At 42.9% G+C, this 27,166-nt stretch overlaps 1 protein-coding gene and 1 long non-coding RNA gene across 4 annotated transcripts in view; both read left to right on the forward strand.

The window, feature by feature from the left end:
* Positions 1 to 9,714: 9,714 nt before the first annotated feature.
* On the forward strand, positions 9,715 to 16,330 carry LOC129735973 (uncharacterized). The gene is made up of 3 exons (XR_008732018.1): positions 9,715 to 10,752; positions 12,843 to 13,063; positions 15,990 to 16,330. It is a non-coding gene; the product is annotated as an uncharacterized LOC129735973 (long non-coding RNA).
* Positions 16,331 to 17,352: 1,022 nt separating this feature from the next.
* The window catches only part of MPP7 (MAGUK p55 scaffold protein 7), a 157,585-nt gene continuing 147,771 nt past the window's right edge, over positions 17,353 to 27,166 (forward strand). For 2 of the 3 annotated variants that reach the window (XM_055708423.1, XM_055708425.1), the window contains exons 1-2: positions 17,353 to 17,501; positions 22,358 to 22,433. The gene's annotated coding sequence lies outside the window, so the exon portion shown is untranslated. The remainder of the gene's footprint in view (positions 17,502 to 22,357; positions 22,434 to 27,166) is intronic. The other variant, XM_055708424.1, reaches the window with a different exon arrangement.

Genomic DNA, 27,166 nt, shown 5'->3' on the forward strand with positions numbered 1-27,166 from the left:
AAGTACTAGCTCCAAAATTCCCACTGTGTTTAATGGGGTGGGAGGGCTGAGATCCAGGCAACCCTTTGAACACACAGGATGCTCTCTGTGAGGCTATATAATGCAACATTTACTACTCACACTGCTCAGAACAGCAGGTTTGCTTTCTGAACACAGGCTTCTGAAGTATGAGGTGTACAGGTGATGTCGTTCTAACACAGCCTGCCTGTTATTTGCTCTGAAATTCTCAGCTGCAGTTAGCATGTGCCTTGAAAAATTCATTCTGTCTGAGTCTGGTGTGTCAGATAAGGGGCATGTTGCTCTGGCACTGTGAATCAGAGGCTCATTTATTCTTTATCTGCGGCAGTGGGAGCACAGACAATGAAAGCTGTATCTATGACTGCTCCCTTATTGAAGTGCCAGGGTTATTGTACTGCCTGTAAAGTCATAGGAAAGAAACTCTCCAGGTTTCTTTTTCTTTCTTTCTTTCTTTTTTGACTACAGACATGTTTGAACCAAGACATTCCTTCTTCTCGTAGCTGCCAGTTCCTGAGCACAAGATCCAATGTTTTTCTTGTACTTGCTATAAAATACCTAATCAAAGCCTTCCCTGCTCTGTTATAGCTGTTTCATTATTTGTTACCGTAAAAGTATGAATTACTGAACTTCAGCCTTGGCAGATAAGTGAAACAGGAATGAACTTTCAGCTCTTTGGTTTCAGAAAGTGAGTAAATCTCTGGTGGAGTTTGCACACATGGTTGGAATAGTTCCCCTTGTTCACACTGGCACAGCTCCACCGACTGTGGCTGCACTGCCCCAGTTCACACTTCCAGCAGCAGGGAGTTAAAAACTCAGGGGCCTGAGGCAGCTGTAACTTCTTCATATTGCTTGTTCAGTTTACCTTTTAAAACAGAAAATTTAAAATTATATATGAAAAAAAAGAAAGGATTTTTCTCCTCGGGGTTATGAAAGGGGACTGGAACAGAGAGAGAAAGGAGCTGTAAGTGATGTGTCAAGGCTGACCCTGGAAGAAGGAGAGGTTAAGTAACAGTGTAAATATCCACTGGCTCTTGAATGAAGTCACCCACAGCATTTGTCATATATAATTCTTTTACATAATGCCCTGGCAATAAGGAGCTCCTTTTTAACCTGGTTTCCCCAGGAAATGTAGTGTGTATTTTGACATCATCTGCCTGTCACATCTCCTCCTCAGCCTTCCTCCTGCCACCCACCATTTCCCCACTTACAGGCATGTGACAGAGCAAGACCAAAAGTGAAACTTGGTAGTTGTATATGGGAGAGACAAAGGCCCGGCCTGCCAGCAGGCAGAGCACAGGCATCTGCCACCACTGGAGAGGGGCTCCGGCTCTGCAGCCCCACCAGGGCAGGAGCGGGGGGCACCACCACCTGCCAGAGGGGACCCCCAGGCACCTGGGGATGCCGCAGGAAGAAGCGATGGCACTGGGATGCAGGAAGGAACTGGGAGGGTAAGCGGGACATGGGAGAGAAATCCATAGGAAACCAGCCTCTCTGAGCTTCGCTGCACACAGCAGTTGAACCTGACATGAGACAGGCGCTAAACTAAAGAAAGTCCTCTAAAGAAGCAGATGTGTTCTTTCCAAAGTATCCACTGGTAAAATAAATTAAGCGAGTTAAATTAAGCTTCCATGTCAGCACCCAGCAGTACAGCTCAGCCTGATTTTTACCAGTCTTCTTAACAGCAGTAGGCAATGTAAAACTAGCATTTTATAATTTAGGATGGTAGATCTTAGTGTCGTTTGACATAATGTACACTGATCTCTGCTTTTAAAAACCAGGGAACACAAAGGTGTCTGCTCGCCTTTGGAAAAGGAAATAAATATTAACTTGTCTGCACAATGCGTGAGCGGATCTAGCCCTGTTGCAGGAAACTCATTAATCTCACATGGAAAATAAATAAACCAGGAGAGAAAAGGATGGGTGGGATTTTAACTTCCTCTATTTCCGCAAATCATTATTTCATATGAACAAGTGCATGCCAAAGGCTTTTAAGGGGAAAATTACTGCAAAGGACAAATAACTTTGTTGAATCTTTTAACAGCTTTTCAGTGGAGGGATAATTTAGGGTGGTGTTGGGAAAACTCACCTGTTAAATGCTGCCTGATAATTCCCACTATTAGACCACATTTTCCATTGCTGATGCCATTGTCAGACTTCAGCCACCAGGACTCACATTTTCCATAGCAGGTGTCTGCCTAAGGCTGGATCCGTGTGATGTGTGTATGCGGGTATCAAGAATTGCCTCAGACCGAGTGTATATAAAAATTTCAGCCAAAATGGCTTCGCTTTTCAACAAGTGTAAGAAAAAATGTGCCGTTTCCCGCATATTAAGAAGAATGGCAACCTCTTCTTTAGACAGTCCCAAAGGCCCCACACTTCAGAGGAAAACCATGGAATTTGGCAGGAGTGCTTTAGCCACCCTGGAAATCCACCTCAGCCTGGTTGAATCATGGGCCTGAGCAAGATCAGTTTGGTCTTGACAGAGCTTTGCAGCTTGGGGTTTCAAAGATCCTGCCTGCAGAGATTCTGTGCTAGCCTGGGGCTCGCCAAGGTGTTTTTCTTCAGCTAGTTTCTCCTCTGCTCATTTGGAGCCTGCTGCTGGTCTGAGGCAACCCAGAAGAAATGGTCACCCAAGGGAGGGACAAGCTGGAGAGGGAGAGGTGAGAGAAGAAAAAAAGAGTGCTGTCTGGACAGAGACTACGGGACAAGGGAGGAAGGTTGAGGTAAGAAGCCAAAGATGGTGGATATAGCAGAGCTGGTGCAACACAGGGATGGAGCAAACGAGACCCAGGCAGCAAGAAAGGGAGCAGGAGGTCTAGGCTGGGAGAAAGGGATCAGAGGGTCTGTGGCTGCTATACCCACAGTCAACGACCAACACGTTTGTCAGAAGATAAGATAGCGGCAGGTTTGTCTGCTGATAGGGAAAATGTAGGTGGTCACTGACAGCGCATTCAGAACTACACGGTTTTAAGAGTGGCAGAAAGTATAGTTCAAGCTCATTTTTAGCCATGCAAAGGTTGGACTTGCAAGGTATAGCCATATTAAAAAGATGAGAAGAATTGGGAAATTGGTGATCGGCCCTTCCATAAAAATATGACTTTGTACCAGAAAACAGTCACTACTGGTGTTCTTGCTCTTTCCTTATGGGGGAAATATTGTTGCCCAGTGCCTTGAAAATTTAAATACTCACTGAGATGCCTTTAGATGGCTTTAAATGTTGGCCTTTCCCAAAGAAGACAGACAGCTGTGACCAGGGTAGCCATCCACAATCATCCATGTATTAGTTAATACCTTTCCAGCATTCTAGATCTGCTCTCACATCATTTCCAAAATTAGAAATGGAGGAGGAGAAACACCGTGCACACCAAGTGACTACCAGTTCTCTCTCTGAGCCCAGCGGTTTATTCTCTGATCACTAAAGCAGCTTAAAACTGAGTAATTCATATAGCGTTCACCAAGCCTACCCGGCCAGGACGTGACTCACTCTTCAGATTAATCCATAATCTTTGGCAGTCTGGAATTGTTAATGGTAGCATTTTCTAACAGCAAGATATCACTATGAATATTCTTTCAGGTTTTCATGACATCCAGACTGCTATGGCCTAAGGATCCCAAGAGCCACTCGTCACAATCCAGTTATATTTCTATAAAGATGTAAAGCTTAGAAAAGCAAGCAGGTTTAGAATGCTTCTGAGAAACAGGGAATTTTTAATTTAAGCTAAGAATTAAATGATTGAGAATGCCATTTCATGGTGATAGTGCGGGTGTGGCATTGATTCACAATAATGTGTTCTTGATTAGCATACGGGCTGGAAAAGCAGATGAGAGCAAGTGTGAGAGACACAGCCAGCCTTGGGCAAGTGCAAGAACATCTGCAATCAAATTAAAATAGAAATAGCATATGACCACAAGACAGCTTTTTTACAGTATATATTCAGGAGAGCAGGCATAGGGGAGTTTAATTGCTGGTTTGGATGGCAAATACAAAAAATTCAAATCTGATTCCATGAACTTCTGGTGGGTAAGTTGGGAGGTGCGAATGAGATTTCAGGGGTGCAGCTCAGGGAACATTGGGACAGCACAGGACAGAAAGGAAAGGAGGACATGCACGTCATATTTAATGGTCCATCTCTGCTTTCATATTGGACAAAGAATGGCCAGAGTACAACACTCTCTACACCAAGGATCTATACTGTGATCCCCCTATTTTCCATCCATGCAAAATTCTGATGGAAGCTTTTTATGAAGGTTTGGGTGCTTTGCTTGGAGACTCCGCTCCCCTGAACAGATCTGACAACTAATAATGGTTGAGTTATTGTAGCTTTTGGGTGCGGGGTCACCAATTTTGGTTTCTTTCCTCTGTCAGCCACCTGCTTTCACAAAATTGAACTTACCTCTGGGTAAATTCAAACTCATCTTTAGGACCTGTGTCAACTCTGAAACTTGCTAACAAATCCAAGAATTAGTGGGAAGACAGACATCTAAGCCTTGATTCTTTAGAAACTAAACAAAAAGGAAAGAAACTAGAAAGAAAGGGGAAAGGAAAGAAACTAGATACTAGAAAATCTTATAATATTTTGTATGTACTGAGAAACCGAATTGGATTAACCGAAGTACATCAAAGGCTAAAAGTCATTAGGACACACTCAGAAGTTTGCAAAATCCACCTCCTCCTCCACCCAGCTATTTCAAAAGCTTCGACACAGTGGAGGTTCTGCAGCTATTACACATAGTTCTGTGGTCTGCAGTAATTTTCTGCATGCTGCTTGGGCTTCAAAACTACCTCTTGCAGTTTCATTCCCAAGTAATGCAACCTGTGAATTCTGGCTGCAGTGGATCCTCTGCCTGAAAACCCTATGTTCTCAGTGATTTGTAGCTGTTTCTAACACCAATGGATCATTACTAGTTTCTATTTTGATGAAAGCTACTTACCAAAAATACAACATGGTCAGTCAGTCTGAAGTCATATGCTTGCATTCTGCAAAATGGTTTGCAAAAAGGAGTCTTCTCCTTAATGCCTGAATATACAACATAAGCACATAATATTATCTAGATGTAGTTTAAATTAAGTGATATGAGTTTGTTGTACCAACTGTTTCGTGGTAGGGGAAGGGCTAAAAAAAAGTTACTCACCTACCAGCCGGTTGGATATGACTACATTGGAATCAAGTTTTCTGTCTTTAATTTAGAAGTTAAAAAATGAACTGAAATTAACTATAAGTTTTTGATCTCTATCTTGAGAATCTCTGTGAACATGATAGATGTACAGTGCTGAGACCCACAACAGAAGAACTGGAACTTTTACTCAGGGGTGCATAACTCTTTGATTCAGGCACAAATGTTTCCTTATTTATTAAAAGTTGGCTGGGGGAAATCAAGAATTCTGGAGAATAAATTATACATATTTCTGATCATGTTGATATATGTCTGAAGAAGAAACTACTATTCCCAAAACAAAAACGAGTAATTAAAAGTTATGCTTTGTGACTCCAGAATTTGAAAAATAATAATCACATGGCATCTAATTAATGTCTATATAATTACTTTCATGTCTTTTCTCAGAGGTAAGATATTTATAGCCACATATAAAAACAAGAAAAGGGCCTAAGGGAACACAAACAAAACCCCACCACCCAGCACCTTAACTGCAGCATCTGCAAGCCAGCAATCATGGAATACTTCATGAAGTGCTTAAGGCTAGGAAGGCTGATAATGAGATTTCTTTTAAGTTCACAGTGCTGCACATTAAAGAGACACTGCCAAGCTGATTCTGAAAGGAAAAACATGACATGGCACACACAAGCTGTTTTGTTTTTATAGAGGAGTCTTTTTCATCAGCCTTTGCTGGTGTCTAGGAAGGCAGACAGGTTTAGCAAGCAGCATACTTGGTCCACAAGTTTTCCCTCAATATTTTTGCATTTTATTTGTCTGCTTTGTAACACTTCAGTTCTGATGCTGTGTCTGGCAAGTGCCCCAGAGATGAGACTAGTTCTGAGCTCCCACCCGATCAGTGCAAAAAGCAGGAGCTCAAGATAGTACCTTAAGCAGAATATACTAAAGCCCATCTGCACACAGTGACACTGACTGCATGCAAAGTGCTGTCACATGTGGAACCAGACAGTTCCACCTCTCTCTCTCTGGTCTGTTCAGTGATAGAAACCACCACATTATCAGATGTGATGTTTCCAGAATTACATATGAATTCTCATGTTGAAGAAAAGCCTAGTCAACTTACCTTAAGTCTTCCTTTCAATCCTTTTTTATAGAACCAAGTATTATTTCACTGGTGAAGCCTTATATAGAGGGACTATAACCTTTCTTATAAAACAGTGTATGTGTAGTCTTACACTTATCCCAACACAGCACCTTCTAGGAGTTTCTTTGCAAAAACATCTTCCAATCCTTTCTGCTGGTCTTTCCTATTCTAAATGGAAGTGAAGTGTTAATGCTGACATGTTTCAGCTGTGTGCATGGATTACTCCAAATTAACTTACCTGTTTTTTCTCTCTCCTGTAATTTTTTCTCAACACACTCTGGGATCACAAAGAACATGAGCTGACAAAGAGGCAGAGCACATAAATGTATCTGTATTCAGAAAAAATACATTCAAGCAGTATTAATGTTGCACAATCAACCATGAAAACCTGGCAAAGCTAATTTTGTAATTTTAACTGTTAGCATAGTTTTTACTTGCAACATTGCATTTTTTTTTCCTAGTCCTGCTATGGGTATAAGTCAGTTTCTGAACCAAAAGCATCGGTTGTCTGCCAGACCCTCATTCCCATTGCTGCTGAAACTGGAAAATGAACTGTGAATGACACAGGCTAGTGCATGAAGAAACAGGGTTGCCTTACAATTAAGATAGCAGAATCCCTGCAGGACTGGAGTCTGCTCCTCTCCTGGTAGAGAGTTCCAGCAGGGGACTTCTTATTGTGTTAGTCTTTAATTTCATAATCCTCGTTTTGGGTGTTGACTTGATAACCTAGGATTTGATTTGCAGACACACTCAGCTGGAGCCAAGGATGCAGAAACTGTGCTTTAAACATACAAAGTGATACATAGCACTAGGTACTACCAGAAAAAAAGAGATCTTAAGAATCACAAGCTGAAGTCAGGGGATACTTTTAATCTAGCTTAATATGCAGGTGTGACAGTGTAATGCTGTAATTGCTACAGAAACCGGGAAAAGAAATGCTAGCACTGTCTGTGCATCTCTGCGCCGTCTGATGCTGCGGGGCTGGATGCCCACAGTATGGCATAAAGCTACTGAAGACAACAGCACTGCCCAGTGCTCTCCGGAGCTGCAGACACCCATGCCTGGATCTGGCTCTCCTGGCAGGACAGGCATCATCCCTGGCATGCTCAGGTAAGGTCTTGTGAGTGACATTTTGTCAGATTTCCTGCTGGAATGAAACATCAACACCATCACAATTGCTAAGTGTGTTAAAAAGGATGGTCAAGAGAATGAGAAAAATGTAGCATGCTTCAGCTCAAAGTAACCCCTGGTACCATCTGACATGCTAGTCCACTGACGAAGCCTTCAGTCATCCTTCCTCAAAGAGTATCAGTGGTGACTGAGGTGTTAACTCTGTGGTAAACATTTTCTTGGGGCTGTGGACCACAAACCCACCCCTGGAGCTCCAGAAGAGCGATTCCCACAACACCTTGTGCTGGCATCAGACTTATTGAATGTGTTTGTTCATGGTCTACAAAACACCACATATAAGAGACTCATAAATGCTGATGGTACCTGGTTGATTTTAAATGACGGTAGAGTAGCTCAACTCAAATAGTGACGTCACTGCAGACAGAAATGAAGACCAGCATCAAGTATGCCAAAGGTTGTGTGGCTTAACAACCTTCTGCACACAGAAAACCTGGAGACAGCTGGAGTTTTTGTTAAACACAATGCAGAGTAAGAGGATCAGCCTAGCTTGAGCACTCACAGTCAGGGCCATACGCATTGGTCAGAAGAGGAAGATCAGGAACTACTTCCAAAATAAGCACAAGAGTCTACCCCAGAAAGCAGCACGAAGTATAGTAATCATTGTCTGCTACTCATTTGATGAGTGCTGTAGCCTGTAATACATTTCATCTGCCACAGATTTCATCATTTTTATCTTGCCATGATTATTTTAGATTAAAATCAATGAAAGCCATATTGTTACCTGAGATAGCTGAAACGTCTCTGCCTAATATCTGGCATTAAAATGCAGCCAACAGCCTGACCACCAAGTTGTGGTGAACGGAGAGCAAGCAAAAATTGCACTAAAAGATCTAGAAGATCCACCCTGTAAAAGATACACATGAAGCAGGTGACGTCATCGACTCACCATGCCAGTGACAATGCCACTTCCAGGAACTCCCACCATCAGCAAACCTTCCCACCACGGGCTCTTGTGTTCCTGCTAGAGCTGGTCGAGCAGGCATGGCACAGTGCCCTGTGCAGCCTGACAGTGTCGGGAGGAGCTGCGGTGGCCAGTCCAGCGTGCAGGTGGTGAGAGGGTGGACCCTGTGCTCAGGTCAGGAGCTGCTCATGTCCTGGGCTCCCTCTTGTCTTCTCAGAGTGTACACCTACAGGCTTTTACAATGAGAATATAATTTGGCTACTTTTTGTTTTCTTGCAACTGTTGCCTTATTTGTGTCCTTCACAAACATTGGTTAAATACAACCCCTTGTATTCAAACTCCTAGCTAAGCGAACACTCCATGTCTCCTTGCCCAGGTAACCTGAACTCCCTCCTGACTCTTTTGCCAGCACTACCCACCTCCACCGGTTTCTACTGCCAGCCTCTTTCCTGGGACTGCATTCTCAGTACTCCTTCCCCCTCCATCCCAACTTCTCTATCAGCTTCTTTTCCTTGCGCTCACTTTCTGGGGCAATTTCTTTCCCCGATCCTACATTCACCTCTACCACCCCTTTAGCCTACAACCCAAATATCCTTGGTCTGGATCTTCAGTCTCTGCCAGCTGTCATTTCCTTTGGTGGCTTCAAAACCGTATTGCTGTCCTGCCAATCCTGAATATCTGACTTTTCTGCCAAGTCCCAGTTTTCATCCCACATGCCCCTACTTCCAGTACAGCCTGCTGGTTCTCCACAGCAAGACCTTAGATCTGGCTCTTACTCTGTCTGCCTCTGAATCAGATAGCTTCTTCTTTCACATTGCCTAAATGCCAGCAGAGAGGTCACTGAAAGTGCGGGAAAGTGTCCCTGCTCTCCATTCCTTCCTTGGCTCCGGCTCAGCATGCAGCAGCTGGAAACAACCATTATTGGGAAATGCTGTCTCCATCATGTAATCCTGGACTGCAGCATGTGTAGTGGCTTTGTATGGAGAGTGCACTGAGGCTAGGAGCTGAGAGGGGCCAGAGAGCCTTATTTGAACTGTGGGAATGATGTACAAACAACAGGACTCTAACCGAAAGGCATAAACTTGCTCTGAGACAATCTTAACCCTTAAGCTGTAGCAAGTGTCTCCATCAACTGAGATTTAAAATACCCTAAAATTTGACTGAATAAGAGAAGATTTTCTTTGGTGCAGTGAAAAGCATCCAACAAAGGCCCCCCTTGCTCAATTTCAAAGCAAACTTTCTCCATAAAAAGTTTGATTAATTTAAATGTGGGAAGGATGTATCATTTTTCAATGAGAAAAACTTTAGAAATGACTAAACACTTTGGTTGATACTTACTCTGGGCAAGAAAAACACCCACATGATGCAGACAATCAGTATCCACTTTTCCAGTCTGAATCAGTGTAGCCCGGTGCAAACAGCTGAAAGCTGGGTCTTGCGTCGGAAATGTCAAACCCTGTGTAACGGGCTGTATGGGCTCTTTAAAAACTTGGCAGAGCTGCTCACCCTACCTTCTGCATGTGTTGAGAATCAGCTGAAGGGCTGATTCCCAGCAAGCATATTTAAATATGTTTCCAGCTTAGGGAAAGAAATGGATGTTTGTCTCTTAGGGGAGCTGTTCCTTTCTCCCACCCCTCCCTTATATGTGCACGTACATACACACACAAAAAAAGAGCAAAACAGCCATAAAGGTACCCTCCAGGTGGAAAAGACCGTTCCTCCATAGATACAGAACAGCACTTTTGGCAGACCTGAACAGTATTAGAGTTTAAGTGAGTTGAAAATAGGAGACTGATAATGAGATTTTGCAGTAGGCTGGCTTGTGCTGGCAGGCTTCAAGCACAGCCAGCCTGTCTACAATTCACCCTAGAAGAGCTAATGAAAATAGAAACCGAAGAACCACAGTGCATTATTCAGCCTAGAGAGGTAAAAATGTTGACTTGGAAAGACCACCACTCACAGATGAAATGACAGCTCTGAGTTGCAGCCACTTGCCTTTCAGTCATGTTAAGAAGGCACTAACCTTCCAGTTGCAGAAAGAGTACAGTTCCTCATCCAGCCCCCTCCAGAGCTGGCACGAGAGGAGTGCAAGGAAGGAGGGGTATGGCATTCACCAGCTCTGGTCAGAATTATGATCCCTATTTCTGCTGATCCTGAGTGGCTCATAGTCCTGTTAGCACTAAATTGCCTTTCACGGGTAGGAGCTTGTGCCCAGGCACAGAAGAAGAGTTCTGGGAAGTCTGGGAAGCAATGACTGCTTCAACCAGGAAGGAAGAACAGCTTTGCCAGTGGATTTATGCAGAAGACACCCGTGATCCACTTCTTCCTGGATGTGAGCTTTGCTGCAGCCTGAGCTCAGAGCGTCTCTGCTTGTACTTGGGAAGAGGTAAATCGGAGACTGTTGCACTACTGCCTGCAAAGTGTTTGCATGATTGAGTCATCCAGAGATGATGAATGAGCACTGATGCTAAGGCATCTGGCACAGATCAGGAAGCTCTAAACCTTGTGCTGTTGTGGCCATTTGGTAAAGAGTAAGTGCAACACAGCTGGGTGCAATCCTGATATTAAAGGTAGGCTTGACCATACCTTGCTAGGTGCAAGAGGAAGGTGTAGATCTTGCTAGGTCCTGGAGGAAAATCTATATTAATTTCTGGTGCACTTCCTGATATCTGAGGAGTACGTGGCTCTCAGTTTTTGTCAGGCAACCCTAATAAACATTTGTTTAACAATCTGATAGAGAATGAGTATGCTTAATAATGACTGGTAACAGCTGGATTGATAATGAGCATCTTGCCAGTAATAGGCGCTCATTTTTCAGCCTGGAAAGATCCTCTCTGCTACTCACTAAATGCACAAGTGCTGGTGCTGCATTTCAGGCATTATGGCTGCTCGAACTTTATTTAATTACGGACACATTCACAGGGCTGATAACTTTTGCCTGTCCTGGACTACTACCTCCCCAATTCTGATATTCCCCAATTTGCAGCCACATACGTAGCAACATTGGTGAATTCAGAGGGTAAGGTTAGGTCCAAAGCAAACCTCTTTCCTCTGGAACAGACTGTTTCCCAGAGGCACTCAGCATCAGTTACCCCATTTTCCTGCTAGCTTAAAATCACTGATTTCTTAGAGAAGTTTTAAACTCAGCTATGTCACAGGTGTATGCCAGTTTGTGAAAAAGTACATCTGGCTCCCTCTTATTAGCTGATGCGCTTCTGTGAGATTATAGTTGTGTATTTCCTGTTAATCTTGGTGTTGTGTCTGTACCTGAGCTGTTGCCTCTTTTCTAATGCATTTCCTAAAGGTTAAACTTGGTACTGTCAACTGTACATGATGATAACTTAAGATAATACTGAAGGGTGATCTGTTTTCCATTCTATAGCCACACACTGCCCAAAGGGAAAGGAGCTGCAGGTTGTGCTCATTGCCTTACCTCCAGTTTGCACAGGTGTTCTGCACTCTGCCTTGCAGCAGCAAGAGGGTATTAGACAGGGTTAGAGGGGAAAAAAACGTAGGGAAATGAGATTAGGTCATCTGATAGCAAGTTGAAATGAGATGATAGCTGCTTATCCAACCAAATTCTATTCTTTTTTTGGTATTTCTTCTGTCTGCCATTCAAAACCACATGTTTTGATCATGTGGATCACACTCCCTGGCTTCTGACTTTGATCTCTAAGCATCAGAGTTCTCCTTAGCCTGTGAACGGAAGACTAAAATGCACATGCAGGATCGCACTCATGAAACAGCACATTCTTGGCTTGCAGACACATCCAAATTAATTAATCGTAGTTTTCTGCAACTGCCAAGAGAAAGAAAGCAGTAACATTGTAACTATCTTGTGATGCAAACAGTTCACGCTCCCAGGAGTTCAGCAAAATGAAGTGGAAGCCTAATTAGGGACATCCTAAACTTCACATTCATTATGTTTTTACTTCTTTCACAACTCCGCCACAAATCCTGAAGTTGCTTTATAAGAAACTTTAACATCAGCACTTAACTCATAAATTACACCCCTGTTTAGAAGTATTGAAAAAACTAATTATTTGTTCTTAGTTTCAACTGTATGTGGTTTTCTCCTCTCCAAGCACTTTATTAAAATATAATGGGAATATTGAGAAGTATGAAGGATGTATCTGCTCCTGGTTCAGTGCACTTTGGTGGTGGTAGGTGGCTTAGTTACGCAAATCCAACCCATTAAACAGGATTAAATACCAGTAGGTATGCCAGGGATTGGGAGATGGCAGCAAAACTGAGGAGATGTTTGATTTCTGCATGTCAATAATGGAAGGGTTTTAACTGAAAACCAGAATTAATAAATCATTAACGTGTGAGATTCTAGTAAGAAAAACAAGGGATCATCAGACACTGATAATACAATGAGGAATTGTATGAGAAATGATTGAATCATATGGATAAGAGAACTGCCACCATTAAAACCTGAAATAGCATTCATTATCGATATAATTAACTTTTCAGAACAGGAGGACTGCAAGTCAGAGAAGGCTCCAACAAAATTTCTCAAGTTGGATGGAGTACCAATGGATGTATTGCAAAGTTCAGCAAATTGGATCATAGCTTGCTGATTGGAAAAGTTTCTGCAGAACAGCTTATCTGATATGGTTTAGAAGCAAGATCATGAGGAAGATATTCAGGAAAGAATTAAAAGTGAAACAGAATATGAAATGTCAATCAAACAGGTAAATTGTTGTGACAAACTGTTGTATTCCTGCTGAATCAACTTTATGTAATTTCTGCTTCATAAGTGAGAAGTTGGTGGTACAAATGGCAGAAGGGATATCAACATGGTTTGCAGTAAGGAAAACTGTTAAGACTGAGCAAGAAGAACAAGAGATATTTTGGTGAAGGGACAAAACTGAGGTTGGTTATTTATCAAAACTATATGAATATTCAAAATAGCTTATGCACAGCAAAAACAGCCATGGCAAGCTCACTGAGCGCATAGAAGAATAAAAAGGCCAGATCTGAAGATGTCTGTCAACATCATAAATGTACCTTTATGGTAGCTGGATCCTGAGGAGAAATTCTGATATACAAGAACATCATAGAGGTAGCCTCACAGAAAAATACTGAGAACTCTATAGACAGCAAAAGCTTACAAGGTGAAGGGAAAAAACCTGATGTATTTTGAGATTTTTATAAATATAATGAAAGAAGAAAGTTACAATTACCTTAAGTGCAGCTAGAAAAATTCAGAAATTGGTAAGGGGGACTCAGAGATAGATTGCTCATGAACATCAAAATATCATAAGCCCTGTTTCCTCAGGAAAACAACCTAAAGCAACAAAAAATAATGTTTAACATATGTATTCAAGATCCATGTGCCCTACACAAACATACAGATTTCTACCACATCAGTCAGAAATCTGGAGTCTCTAGAGCAGTCCTTTGCTTTAACAAACTAGGATTTTACTACAGGTTGCATCTGTAATAGGAAGACCAGGCAAATAATGTGTACGCATGAATGTGCATGTTCTTTCAATAAAATAATTTGCATAAATCATTTACTGTACCTAGATATACTTCAGAGTTTTCCTGAACAGCAAATTTCAGAAGGGTTTGCAATTATAATGGGAAAAAGTGAGAAAACAAAATAAATACACTTTTAATAAATGAATCTGGTTTTACATATTTTCCAGTATGCTCAATTTGCAATGACTGAGATATTACATTTTCCAGTATCCTGAGTTCGCCATGACTGGCAAGATTTTTTGCTGGTTCCAGTTCCATTCAGCCAGTCCTTTGTGCTAGCCACAAGGCTGTCTGCTGGAATACCATGAAGATGAAAGAGTAACACAAAAACCCCAGCAAGCATTTACAATGCATCAGAAAAAAACAGATGTCTACGACTGTTTATTTCACTTGTGCTAACAACAGTGGAATTTGAGACAGAAAAACGACTAAATTGGTTATACTGACTAAAATCAAGGAAATAAAAAACTTGACTGAAGGCAGCCATCATAAATATTTTGGAAGCCATTCAAATATATGTCTGGAAAAAAAATCTTATTCTCTAGGAAATTTTCTAAATAATCAGGTCTGGTAAACTCTTCTGTAAATATTATGTGATACAAGCTGTGTGCCAAAATCCGGGGAACAGCTCAAATGCTGCTCTGAACAGAGTGGGAGACACCTGAGATGGCTCGCTTAAATTATGCAAGAATCTCAGCTATGCACAGCGGAAGCGTCAGTGTCAGGAGGTGAAGAACACCAAAGCAGTTTCTACGCACACACAACCAAACATATTTAACCCAGGAGTTCTCAAATCATCCCATAGGGCTGGCTACATTTTGACGAGAAACTGGCTCAGTTTCGCTTCCCATTAATGATCATACAACATCTTTGTGCCAGATATAGCAATTGCCTGCACGGAAAAAATAATTTTAGGAAAGTATTTAGTATGCTTTAGCTGCCTTGTAACACCAACTTAGCAACTAGAGAAGAGAGGTGCCAACACCTTGTGATCAGCTAGATCTTTAGAGGCAGCCAGGAATATTCTGTGGGCCTACAGTGATCTGCAAACGTGGTACCACCTGAGATGTCATTTTACTGCTGCATTCTCTTGAGAGAAGATTTCAGATGCTGCTTTTGCAGATTTCCAACCACGTCAGCAAAACAGAAGAAAATCTCCCAGCTGTTATCAGTCATGTCTAAACTGTTTTGGGAACTAGCATGTCACAGCAGCTTCTTAAGTGTCTCATTTCTTCCTGACATTTTCCACCGAAGAAATCCCTGGGAAGAAATTAAAAGGAGAATGGCATCTAACCTGCCTAAATTTAATTCCCTAGCTATCTTTTTTTAGTCTGGCTCTTAGACTTTCAGACTCAGACTGATTTAATGGCTTTGGGATGCTTAGTTCTTTAAATAAAGTCATGCTGGAGAATATCCTCTGGAGATGGTTGTCTCCCTTGGCTTTGGAAAAAGCACTGACCTGTTGAAAGCTCTTCATTCTCTCCTTACTTTCATCTCGTTTGCTATCACATGGGAGTGTTCAGCTTACAGGAGTTGCTTTGTTTTGAGTTTGTGGAGAATACACCCTTTTTCAAAACCAATGGAGGGCTCAACTCACTCTTGCCAAATGCTACAATAGGAAAAGAAGGGTAATACTTGGATGGGTACAATGGCAATTCATCCTTCTGGCCAGAAGCCTTGTTTTGGAGTTTTGTTGCTTAGTGTCAGTCAGCGCTTTCATCCTGGGGAATTTAAGTTTTTCATACAACAGCCTGGCCTCAACTAAAAGTTTGCATAAAAAATACCAGAAATCTGAACTGTTTGGTTGGGGGTTTTTTTTGGTTTTTTTTTTTTTTAATTAGTTTTCCAAATGAGGTTACGTCTTAAGATATGAAAAAGTACTTGGGTGGTACACAGCAAAAAAGGAGGAAATTATTAGCTTGGCATCTGTTTAATCTTGTGAAATATTTATTTAAAAGGAAAGCGAGAGGAATATTTAAAATATCTCAAAAAACACAAGATATATGTATTCATCCAGAAACTGGGATACATTTTGAGGTGTCTAGCGCTTCTAGGCATTGTAATTACTCTGCTGTCTTTGAGAATAGTTTATTCAAAAAACTAACCACCTATGTTCAACTGGTTTCCTTTCAGGAATGCTTCAGCTGCTGATGGATCACAAAAGGAAGGATCATGTTCCCAAGTCTTTGAAGATAAGGATAAGAAGGAAGTAATTGTTAATGATTTTCTGATCTAAACCAAAAATGATTGACAACATAATGAAATCCTGTAGTGTGCCAAAATCCCATAATTTTACATTGAACAGGAACAGATGTCGGAGGATGCTGAATGAGATTAGTTGCATTATACAGTACACAGCTATGTGTGCCTAATAATAAAAGGTCTGCCCCAAGAAGCGTGATGAACTTGTAAGCAACTTAATAGTCTTCTGGAACTGGTTATAGATCTCAAAGAATTTTTGTCACAATTAAACATTTCACTTGAAATACTACTTGATGGCAATGCAGAAAGGCCCCACTAAGTACAGAACAATTAAAGCTGTCCCAAACCACTTGTAACAACATAGGTTGAGGTTAGCCAAGAACTAGTACCAATACAGCCTGGCATAGACCAGGGTCTCACTGCTGCGAGCTGACTGCCTGGTGCACTAAATGCTGGGTTTTGTGGACACTGGGCAGCACTGCTGTTGCAAACACATGTATTTATAATCCCAATGTATTCCTCCACTTGGAAAAGACCGGAAGAATCCTTGGGATACTTTACTATATGAAAAATTAACCGTTAAGAATAGATTTACTCAATGACTAGCCTCATCCCTTCACACACAGGTAAGGCCTGCAGCCTGTCCTGGTGAAGCCACCGCTGCCCCTGCCAGCTACCAAGCCCTGTCCATCCCGCAGCCCCGCTCCCCCGCCAGCTCCAGGGAATTATGTCCTCGGTGCGCGGCTCTGCAGCCCCGAGGGGAGCGGCCAGACCCAAACACCGCACCGCGACCCCGCGGAGGCTCCTGCGGGCCCCCTAGGCACCGTGGCGACACGCGGTGCCGCGCCCCGGCCACACGCAGCACCGGGAGGGCCCGCACCAGGGCGGGCGGAGGAGGGCCCGCACCAGAGGGGAGCCGCGCGTGGCGCAGCACGGCACTCCCGCCGCGCCGCGGGAACCGGCGGTTCTCCTCCCGCCCCGCCCCCGCGGCGGACCCCCCCGGCCCCAGCCTGTGCCGCCAGGCCCCAAAGCGCCCCGGCACCGAACGGCGAGAAGGCGAGGCAGCGCGACCCCCACGCCCCAGCCCGCTCCCGCCGAGCCCCCGCCACCTGGCGTCACGCGACCTCGCGGGGCGGGCACCCGCCTGCCACCGCGGCCAATCGGTGCGCGGCCGTGCGCGGTCCTCAGTCCCCAGCCAATGGAGCGCGAGCCCTGCCTCGGCGCGTGCCCGTGTGAAGGGGGGGCCGGGGTCGCGCCTGGCGAGCGGCCGTTGGGCTCCGCGGTGCGCGGGGCCCCGCCCCGGTGGGCGGGCCCAGGTGGGCGGGGCCCGGCGTGCCCGGCCCGGCCCAGCGCGGCGGTGGCGATGGGGAGCCGGGGCGCGCGGCTCCGCGGGTAGAGGGAGGCTGGGGCGCGCCCGCCGCCACCCGGGAGGCCCGGTCGCAGGTAGGAGCCGCAGCCCTGTAGTGCCTCTGTAGCGCCTCTGTAGCGGGGGGGTGCCCCACCGCTCGGCCGGGGCGCGGCGGGCGCCGAGCGCCGCCGGGATAGGGGTGCTCCGAGGTGCGCGGCGGGGTTGCGCCCTGCCGGCGGGACCGCGGCGGGGGGAGACGGCCGGCGGGGGGGGGGGGGGAATGCGGCAGGTGCCGGCTGTGGGATCTCGGTCCCGGCGTTGTGAGGGGGCTCCGCACCCCTTGCGCGGGGCGCCGGTTCCAAGATGGCCCCCGCCCCCTGCCCCGCCGCCGCCCGGTAAGCCCCCCGGCCCCGGCACGTGCGGTGCGCGCGGGCGGCCGGGGGCCCCGCGGGCCTGAGGCGGCTCCCGCGCCCCCCGCCGCCGCCGCGGCACCGTGAGGGGAGGTCTCGCCCCGCCGCCGCGGGAGGCAGGCCCGGGGCTGCCCGCGGGCACGGCGAGATCCGCCCGGCGGGCGGGAGTGTGGGGGGAGCGGAGAATTTAATCAGGGCTGGTGCTGCGGCTGTGCCGGGCTGGTAAAGCCCGCCGGGCTGCGGGGAGGGGGTGAGGAGAGCTCGCTTGCGGCCGGCAGTGGACGTGAGTAAACCATTCAGTGGCATCGGGCTACGCAGCTGGGCTCGGGAGACTCATAAACTTTAATCTATAGGTTATCGGTACGATGAGGTGTTTTTATGAATTGGCAGAGAATGACTTCAGTCACCTGTGAAACCAGCTCCTTGCTCATTTTGTTAATGACTACGTTTAATCTGTGTTGAGCAGTAGATAGCGTTACTAATTTGGCGTGTTGCATGTGGAGAACGTAAATGATATTTGGTGTAAGAGCTCGAAAGAGCGGTAGGCGCCTGTGCATGCTGCTTTTGCGTTTTTACCTCTGAATTCCTAGTTTCGTTCTATTTATTCTGTATTTGTAACAAACTGCCTTTCTGCGTTTCTATAGCATTTTCTTTTATTTGATTTCTTAAACAGCTCACTGCATCTTTGCCTTTCCTTCCCTTTAAATAAGCGATAGAATAACTTCAGGGGCAATAGCTTTCGGTGATATTTTTTTTTTTTTTTAGTTCTTCCCTTGGAAGAAGACTGAATAGTCTGGACAGTGGCGACTAACATCTTTACGCCTCATGGCAATCTTCAGTACTTGAATTCAGCATTTCTTTTTTTACAGTTACATTTTTTGAATGAGGTTCAGAGTTTTTATTTTCAAGTTAACTTAGATTAAGAGCCCCATTTTAACGAGGCTGTGTAGGGGTTTTTTATTTTGGTGGGGTTTTTTTTGGGGGGGCTTAAACCTACTTTTTGTAGGTGTTAATTTTAAAATATAGTAATTAGAATTTTGGTACGAGGTATTATCGTCATCCTTCAGGTCCCTTTTATGGAAGGATGTTAAATCTTGGCCGTATTTACAGAAAGATCTTACTTAGTTTACAACTAGGTTATTCTTTTACTGAGTGTATTGTTTGCTCTAATTGATGTGGATCAAATCTTTAATCTTACCTAGAGTTAACGGTAGGATTTTGCTAGATATCACTGTTTGGATTGAGTAAGTTTTTTTGTATTCAGAATGAGTGATTGCATGCAGCTTCTAAAAGCTGTATTAAAGCCACAGTTAATTTAGATTTTAATCTTGTAGAGCCAGGGAATGAATGAATGAAACTTACCAGTTTCAACTGTGCCCGTTTATTCATCAGAATGAAAAGGAGTAAAGCAGTAACCTAAATGGAGAAAAGTTGATTTAATTGATTTCAGACTCAGGAATAGCTTTGGACTTTAATGTGAATGTGTTCATATTTACAAGTGTATACTTAAAATGAGACAAAGGAAATCCCAGAGCTGCAAATCACACTGTCAGTGGCAAAGAACATCAAGGAAAGGGTTGCTGTGTGTTTACTCTGTTCTTGTTCTCTTCTCTAGGCATATGCTGGCAGTCCTCATTAGGGACAGGATGCTGTGTTAGATGGACCTTGAGCTAGTATGGCGTTTTTGTGTTTGTAATAAAGTGTTTTCTGTGTAGTAGCATGCCATTTGGAATTTAAATTTTAATTCAGGCAGGTGTCAGAGCTCTAAGTTTTTAAGAGTGTGATGTGAAAGTCAATACCAGGTGCAGAGAAAGCAAGCTAATGAATGAATGTACTATTACTTTGGATGCTTATGTGCTTTTTTGTTAACGCTTATAGGACATCCCAACTCCCGATAGGAAACGGTCACAAGTATGTTTTCTAAGTGGCAACTTCCAGCCCTTTCCTGAGTGCCTTGTGGGAGTACTGTGCTTCTCACGAAGATGTTGTTGGAATCTGCTGGAACTCCCATCTGTTCTTACGGTGTTGCAATGCCTGCCTTCCTGTGCTGTATCTCCCCTTTTTATGTGGCAAGCACCTGGGTACCCGTGAGCCTTTCATTTTTCTCTGGCATATGGAAGGGAGCAGAAGGGATCTATAAAAAGTGCTTCAGTAGCATCTTCCCTTTAAATCACTTCCTCTGTGTTAAGGTTTACTGTAGAAATTCCTTTGAAAATAAGTAAAACCAGGAAAAAAATCCTGTCTCACTGCTAGCAAAGTGTCTGTTAGTTGTATTCTAGAGCATCTTCTGGAAAGTTGTTGCAGTGAATTAAGCAAGTTTCACCATCTACAACTACATGAATTATGTGTAGGAGTCATGAAACCTTCCCACATAGTTGTGCTAATGCAGTTTAATCCCAGCCTGTAGTGTATATACTCTTCCTGACCCTGTCTTCTGAAAAGTTTTCATCTTGGTTGCTACTGTTCCTTGTTCGTTAAGGAAAACATGCAATATATTAACTTGACTCTTCCTAATTTTAGTCTTAGAAATATAATAATATAGCAGAATTCATTTATACCTGCTTTCAGCGGATCGTGGGTGTTTACATCTCAAGTGATATCATACTTACCTAATACAGTGCCTTGCCCTGTATTACGGAATTAGAAAGACGGGGAGCAAGCATTACTTAATACACATCAGATAACTTTTACAGTGCAGTGTCCTTCACATCCCTTGACAGTTCAGACTACTAGCCCTGTCCCATGTCATGTTGGCCGTATGGCAGGTCTGAGAGCAGCTCTGACTCTTATGTTTGCGTATTATACAGAACCATTTTGGGCATAACCACGGGGTATGCAGTAAAGTTCTTTGACAAGTGAGTTTCCAAAGACAGTGATAAATCATAGAGGTACATTGACATGCTCTTTATTTCAGCTAGCAGTCTGGCATTTAGGGGAAAACCAGCAGAAAACAAGAATAGTGTGTGTTTGAAGATGCACAAAACTTTACTTTGGTGTTCTTGAATATCGATGTTCATTATGCTTAGCTACCAAAGAACACAAATACCTTCTCTCCCCACCCCCCCCCACCCCCCTTGAAAGGCTAACAAATTCCATGTGTTCTTAAGCAACAGTGTTAAGCAGACTAGTTTTCAGGACTCCAGGTTTTGTCCCTAAAATAATTTATTAATCTACATTATGAATCGTGTGTAGAATTGACCTTAGCTCCCAGTTGTGAGCTCTGGAGAAAAGATGAGCTGCTAATGTTAAAGGGTTTCAGTATATTCAATCTCTTGGGATCGCATCTTGTTACATGTGGCCAACATCTCGTTTCTTGTCGCATTTCCATTCAGCTGTGAAGGCTAATATTGATCCCATTATTGCTGTTCTTATGTTACTTGTATGAAATAACAGATCAAGTTAAAATCCAGCCTAGACAATAGTACCCTTTAAAAGAAAAATAGTCAATACCCCCTTCAATAAAAGAAAGAGTCAACCTTGGGAGTTGTTTGCTAGTTTTAAAGAACAAAAATTAAAGCTTTCTTAGTTCTCAGCCATGTGAAGTACAGTCAGTGATGTAATAAGACTGCAACCAAAAGCTCTTGAAATGAGCTTATTGTTTAAGTCTTCAGTGACATCAGTATATAAAGATAAACATTAAATCAATCAATAAACTTTAACTACAAACTGAATTATATAACTACGAAGCTGGAGATGTGAACATTGTAGTTTGCGGTGCGCAGAAGAGATGGTGACGTATGAACATAGAAAGAATAGGTCTTCTTTGATGTTTTTTACCCTGTTTTGATTTAGGTGCTTGCCATACATCTGGCAGGGTTGCTGTGGTTCTGTTCCCCACGTGCATTCTGGTTTGCTGCTCCATTTCTGTTCCTGCAGCTTATTGCCAAGATGAGACATTGGGTGTTTTCAGTTTGTATGAGGATTAGGCAGGGCATGATGCCAGGTGGAGTGTTCAAAACGACATTTGCTGCATGTCAGTAAGCACAGTTAGTAATGGTTTTGAGGTTATTGCTGACTTTCCAAAGCAGAGTGATCAGCCATCACGAACCGAAGAAATGACCATCTTTACCACAACCATGAAGTCACAAGTGCCTGAAGGGTTTTCAATATGGACCCATTAAGTGCAGTGGGAGAAGGCTTACACCTAAAGTTTTGTGCCAGAACTTGCATGTTGTTTATGTGTAAAATGTGGTTATACACCTGTGAAGTCTTACAGATATTTATATGTCAGACAAAGCTTATCTGCACCCATTTTGAAATCATTATTTTGCTTAATTACCACTTTAAGACCACTTTATCTAGGACAGGCGTGGAGGCCTGAACAAATTTGCGACTTGAAATCCTTTCTCTTCCTAGCTTAAATAAGTCTTTTCTGACTTTTCTTGTTTCTGCAGGGCTTCATAGAAAAACAGTTGCTGGGAAGTTAACTACTTTAAACCTGTGTTCCTAACATTGAGAATAAAATCATGAAAATAGGTAGTATTTCCAATGCTGACTAGAACCAATGTCATATTACTATGAGCCTTTCCTTTTTCCTTCAGGCCTCACAGATTCTCAGCTCCATAGTCTGGAAAATGCATATCTTAAGTCCCTGTTGAAGTAAAAACGGTCATCCAGGTAGGATTACCTTATGATAACTCTTTTATCCACTGTTTTCTGATGCTGGACTAGGCTGTCATTTGTTTTCTACAAAAAATGTGTGGATTATTATGAAAGACCAAGAATAATTTTCTATCATGCTTAATATTAATAAATAAAGCTGTTGTACCAATATGTAGTCTAAGTATTGTTAATTGTGTTTTGCTTTATTATCTTGTAAATACAGCCTCTTTTTTCAGTCAAGAATGACTAAATTTTCTTATTTCATTATATATGATGGTATAAGTTGTAAAAAAAAATAGGAAAGTGTATTGCTAATACAGCCAACAGTTCATGATAACTGACTACAAAATGTGTTACACAATTGATACCACAACAAGTTTTAAGCATAGAGTAAAACTCTGTTTCAGAGCTACTGGGTATGTTTCAGAGCTTGGAAATGTACACATCCATTTATATAAAGAGCACAGAAAATACTGTGTTCGTAATGTATTGTTTGGTGGACTGAGCTTGGATTCAGCAAACTAAACTGTTCCAAAAAGAACAATGTAGTTTCAGATATGCAATGCAGAGCTGCTGTTCCACAGACAATATGCCATGAATGGTGTCTACAAAGATGGACTTGACATTGCTAATTATAAATAGAGTGGAATATAATTATTTCACGAGTTACATGTGGCCAAATCAGAAGCTTCAACTGGTAGATGGAGAGTGGTGTTCCTGTGATTTTAGAAAATACCTTGCAAGTTCAACTGATAGAAAACCTTGGGTTTTTTATCACAGTCCAGAAGAGTTGAAAACCAGAACTGATCTAAAGAAGCAGTCTTAAACTTTAGAGGTTTGACAGATAAAATAATGAGGCTTTTCAATGGTTTAACAGATACTGTGATAGTTGCAATGAATAGCTGTTCATGAGCAGTTAATTATCTCATTGTAATCTGGGTCATTTGGGAAGCTGTGAACACAGTTAACTTCTGTGTTGGCACTGCATTGTAAGTGAAACGCGCGTGTGGAAGGGGGAACGCTGAAGCTGTGTCATCTTGAGACTAGCAGTGCTGGAGAAGCGACCACAACTAGCTTCTACATGAGCAGCTTGCTCTCTTGTTAAGGTGAATAGAAGCTGAACTCTAACAAGAATATGAAATCTCTACTCTGCAGGTCATATGTAAAAATCCTTGCTTCTCCCCTAATGCTCTCCCTTGTACCAGCCCAAGGCGAAGTGACTGTTGCTCCCACCAGGACAAACAGCAGCCTTTTGTTAGCTGCCTTGCCTGGGGCACACCCTATCCTGGCTTTGCTGCTGCTCTCTTGCCATCTGCAGATCCTTGAGACCCTGAAAGGTGTCTTTTGCTGCCTCATCTCCAAGGTTAACTGATTCAGTAAGTCTGTGCTCCCTCCAGTACATATGTAACCAACCTGTAACATCAGTCCTGCCAGCTCAGTTCTAGCATTTAATTTCCTATGGGCAAAGGGACATTCAGCCTCTACTGCAGAGCTGTTGTAGGTTTCTTATTCAAAGATTGGCTACTTCCTCAAAGATTCAAGTCTGTTCTGAAGTAACATCACAATTGGATGTGCAGGAAATTTTGTCTTGATATTAAGACACTACAAGTACTATAGCCCAGCAAGTCTTAAACTGTCTGGATCAAGCTGCAGTGCCTGGCTCCCAGCTTCGAAAGCTTGTCGTGTGTTTGAAATATGATCAGACAGTGACTTGAACCACCTTCCAGCTGCCATGACCAGTCTGAGCAAGGGTATCAAAATGGCAAACAAACCTCAGGGGACAAAACTGTGAATAGCATGCCTTGAGGTAGGTGTTGAGTGGTGCCTTTGGTCCCTCATCTGACTGCTGTGAGAGTCATGTGCCTGGGCCGTGAGATCTGGAACAGGTCGGGCGAAATACTCTGGGCACTTCTCAGGGAAGACTATCCAGCTTCAAGAAGTCTTGGTAGTAAAAATGGAGAGCAAAAATAACATGCAGCAGCTGAGTACTGAGGAAAGATAGAAGTCAGTCATCCGGCAAACACGTTTTTGGAAGGACTGTAGAAAAGATGGATGTTGTCTATTGTTTAGAACCATGGCTAGAGCTAGCAAATGGGACAGTTGAATACTGTCGTAGTTTTCCTCTGTTTGATTCTGCTGGAAGATAGCCACTTCTAGTGGATGGTGGGTGTGCTAGCACCCAGGCCGAAGGAGAGATTGTGGCTGGAAATAGCAGATTTCAGGACTGCAGCAGTAGAGGAAAACGTCTTCCTAGGCAATTGGATCTGGAAAGTTCTGCTGTGAGTGCCATGAAGAGAAGGATTTGTAAGGCAGTTACGGGAGGAAATGGCAGTCAAAGAAACAGTTTGACAATTAGAAAAAAGTTGAAAACTTGGTTGTGCCAAGCTGTAAATGGCTTTTGTTTCCTAGAAGCTACAAAAAACCTGGTTTCTAACACTTCATACTGTATTCAATATTAACTGCTAATTTCATGGTAAATATGCATTTATTACTTGATAATTAAGATTCCTTCTCATTAGGGTTTTTACTGACGTTGTTCATGGTCATAAATGAAGACTTAAGTATCTTCATTTCAAGAGGAAAAAAAGGTTGGGGTGAGAACAGAAGGGTGTTAGAAACCAATACAGAAGTTTGGCTGAAAGGAAGACTCTGTAGCTGACATGGCTGTAGAGGAAGTGTTTAAGTGTTTTGGGTACAAAAGGATACTATAGCAGAGCTGTAAAACTTTTTTCTTTTTTTTTTCTTTCCCTGGGTGTCTGATTTAAAAAGAATGTGCAGACATTAATATGACAAGTATTTGAATTTTGCAAAGAAACGGATCCCCACATTGCATACAGCACAGGATTTTTGGGTGATACCTGTTAGGAAAGGTTGGCAAACTCAATAAACTTTTCTCACAGTAGGACCTTAGCTGATCTGCTAATTATACTTAGTGAGTCATGGAATACCAAGAAAACTTCAGAAACCTTGCAAAATGCTACTTTTGGAGAAGAGATGGGGTGTGTGTGTGACCCAAGTAATTTGTGATTGGTTATCGTCACTTTGACGGACTGAAAAAAATACCAAGAAACACAATGACCAACATCTGGTAGTATGAAGACAGGTAGTCTCAACCCAGTAACATTTTACTGGTGGTTCACTTCTGGCTCGGCAAACCAAAGGTGGTATTAGATTTTTTTTTTTCTTTTAAATTATTCAGAATTAAAGCATCCTGTAGGAAGATGGGTTTCTAGTTAAATACTTTTTACTGCTCTATGAATAGAGGCAGACAGCAGCTGTAACAACGTTTAATTCAGTAACTGTTATGTAGCTGGGCAAGTGTAATCGATGATGACAGTTGAGTAAATGCCACTTCATTAATGTTGAATTTACATTTTACTTCTCAGACTTTCAGCTTTATCACACTTTAATAAGTGCCAGCTAGTGGTTTTGGCTTCCTATGGGTGATAGCAATTAAACTTGAAACAAAACAGGAGGCATTCTGGTTGCTTTATCCAGGGACTGAACTCACCATTCTACACACTGCTAGCTTGCATCAGGGAATTAAATGACCCACATTATTAAAACAGTTATTCTGTCTTCTCTAATGTTTTCATCTAGCTTGATATAGCATTAATATTTAAAATGTATGCATCAATTCAATAGACACATGCATTACTTATCAAAACACTCCAGCTTATTAAAATAAACCTGCTGTCATCACAGGTAAAAGTCTCTGGAATGACATATAGTGCCAGCAGGTGCATTGTACATTTTCACGAGCTGGGCGGTTGAGACAGTGGTGGTACTTCAGGAAGAAAAACCACTTTCTTGATTATATGAAAGGAGTATCTCCATATTCCTGAAAAGAAAACATGGTGTGCACATTCTTACAGTCAAAGACTAACAGACTACAGAAACAGGGAAGTGTTAATTTAAGTAATTGAAGCTTCTGTGGTGGTTCAGTGTGTTTGTATTCAATTTCCAGTATGTCAGAGCAGCTACATATGTTAATTGAGATTTCTTATATTGCCCACATTGTGAAGATCTAAATAATAAATTATCTCCAGTTGTCCAAAAGCAAATCTCCTATTGTGGTAGTTATGGATGAATATTTATTTAGCTGCTAGCTTGCAGCTCATAAGGTCCCTCAGCACTGGGATAAAAATAAGAGTGTGTCCTTCTTTCAGTGCCTGCATAGGACGTGGCTGGAGCTGCTGCAGCCTGTCTGCAGGATTCCAGCACGCCTCTGTTGCTCCTGGCTCCCAGTCTGCAAGGACAGGGTCCTTGCTACAGAGGCCAGATGTCTTGGTCTCTTTTCTTGCAGTGAGAAGCTTCTCATTCTCTGTCTGCTCAGATTCAAATGCTGATGTCCCTTCTATGTAGGTGTGCAATAGAGCGGACAGTAAGCAAAGGGCTACACTTCCCTTTTGTGCCCACTGCTTAGCGTTGGCTTTATGACCTATGTGCTAGCCACCATACATGAACTAAAAGCATGCTGTTGCCCTCTTCCTCTTTCAAGCGGGGTTTGGTTTCAATTCTGTTTTAACAAATGTTAATGTCTTGCTGCTGTTGGTGCCTTGTATCTTCTCCTGGGTAATGGAAATTGTGTCCTCTTCCTCTGTATCTCTTTTGCTGCCTTTAGAAAAAACAAAATTTCTCTGTAGTTCTTGGAACACTTTTTAGAGACTTTACATGTAATAATATGTTGTCCTGAATTATTAAGTAATGATAGGATTTTTTATTCTCCAAAACTCATCCTTGAGTTG

The sequence above is a fragment of the Falco cherrug genome, chromosome 4, assembly GCF_023634085.1.
Source record: "Falco cherrug isolate bFalChe1 chromosome 4, bFalChe1.pri, whole genome shotgun sequence".
NCBI lineage: Eukaryota > Metazoa > Chordata > Aves > Falconiformes > Falconidae > Falco > Falco cherrug.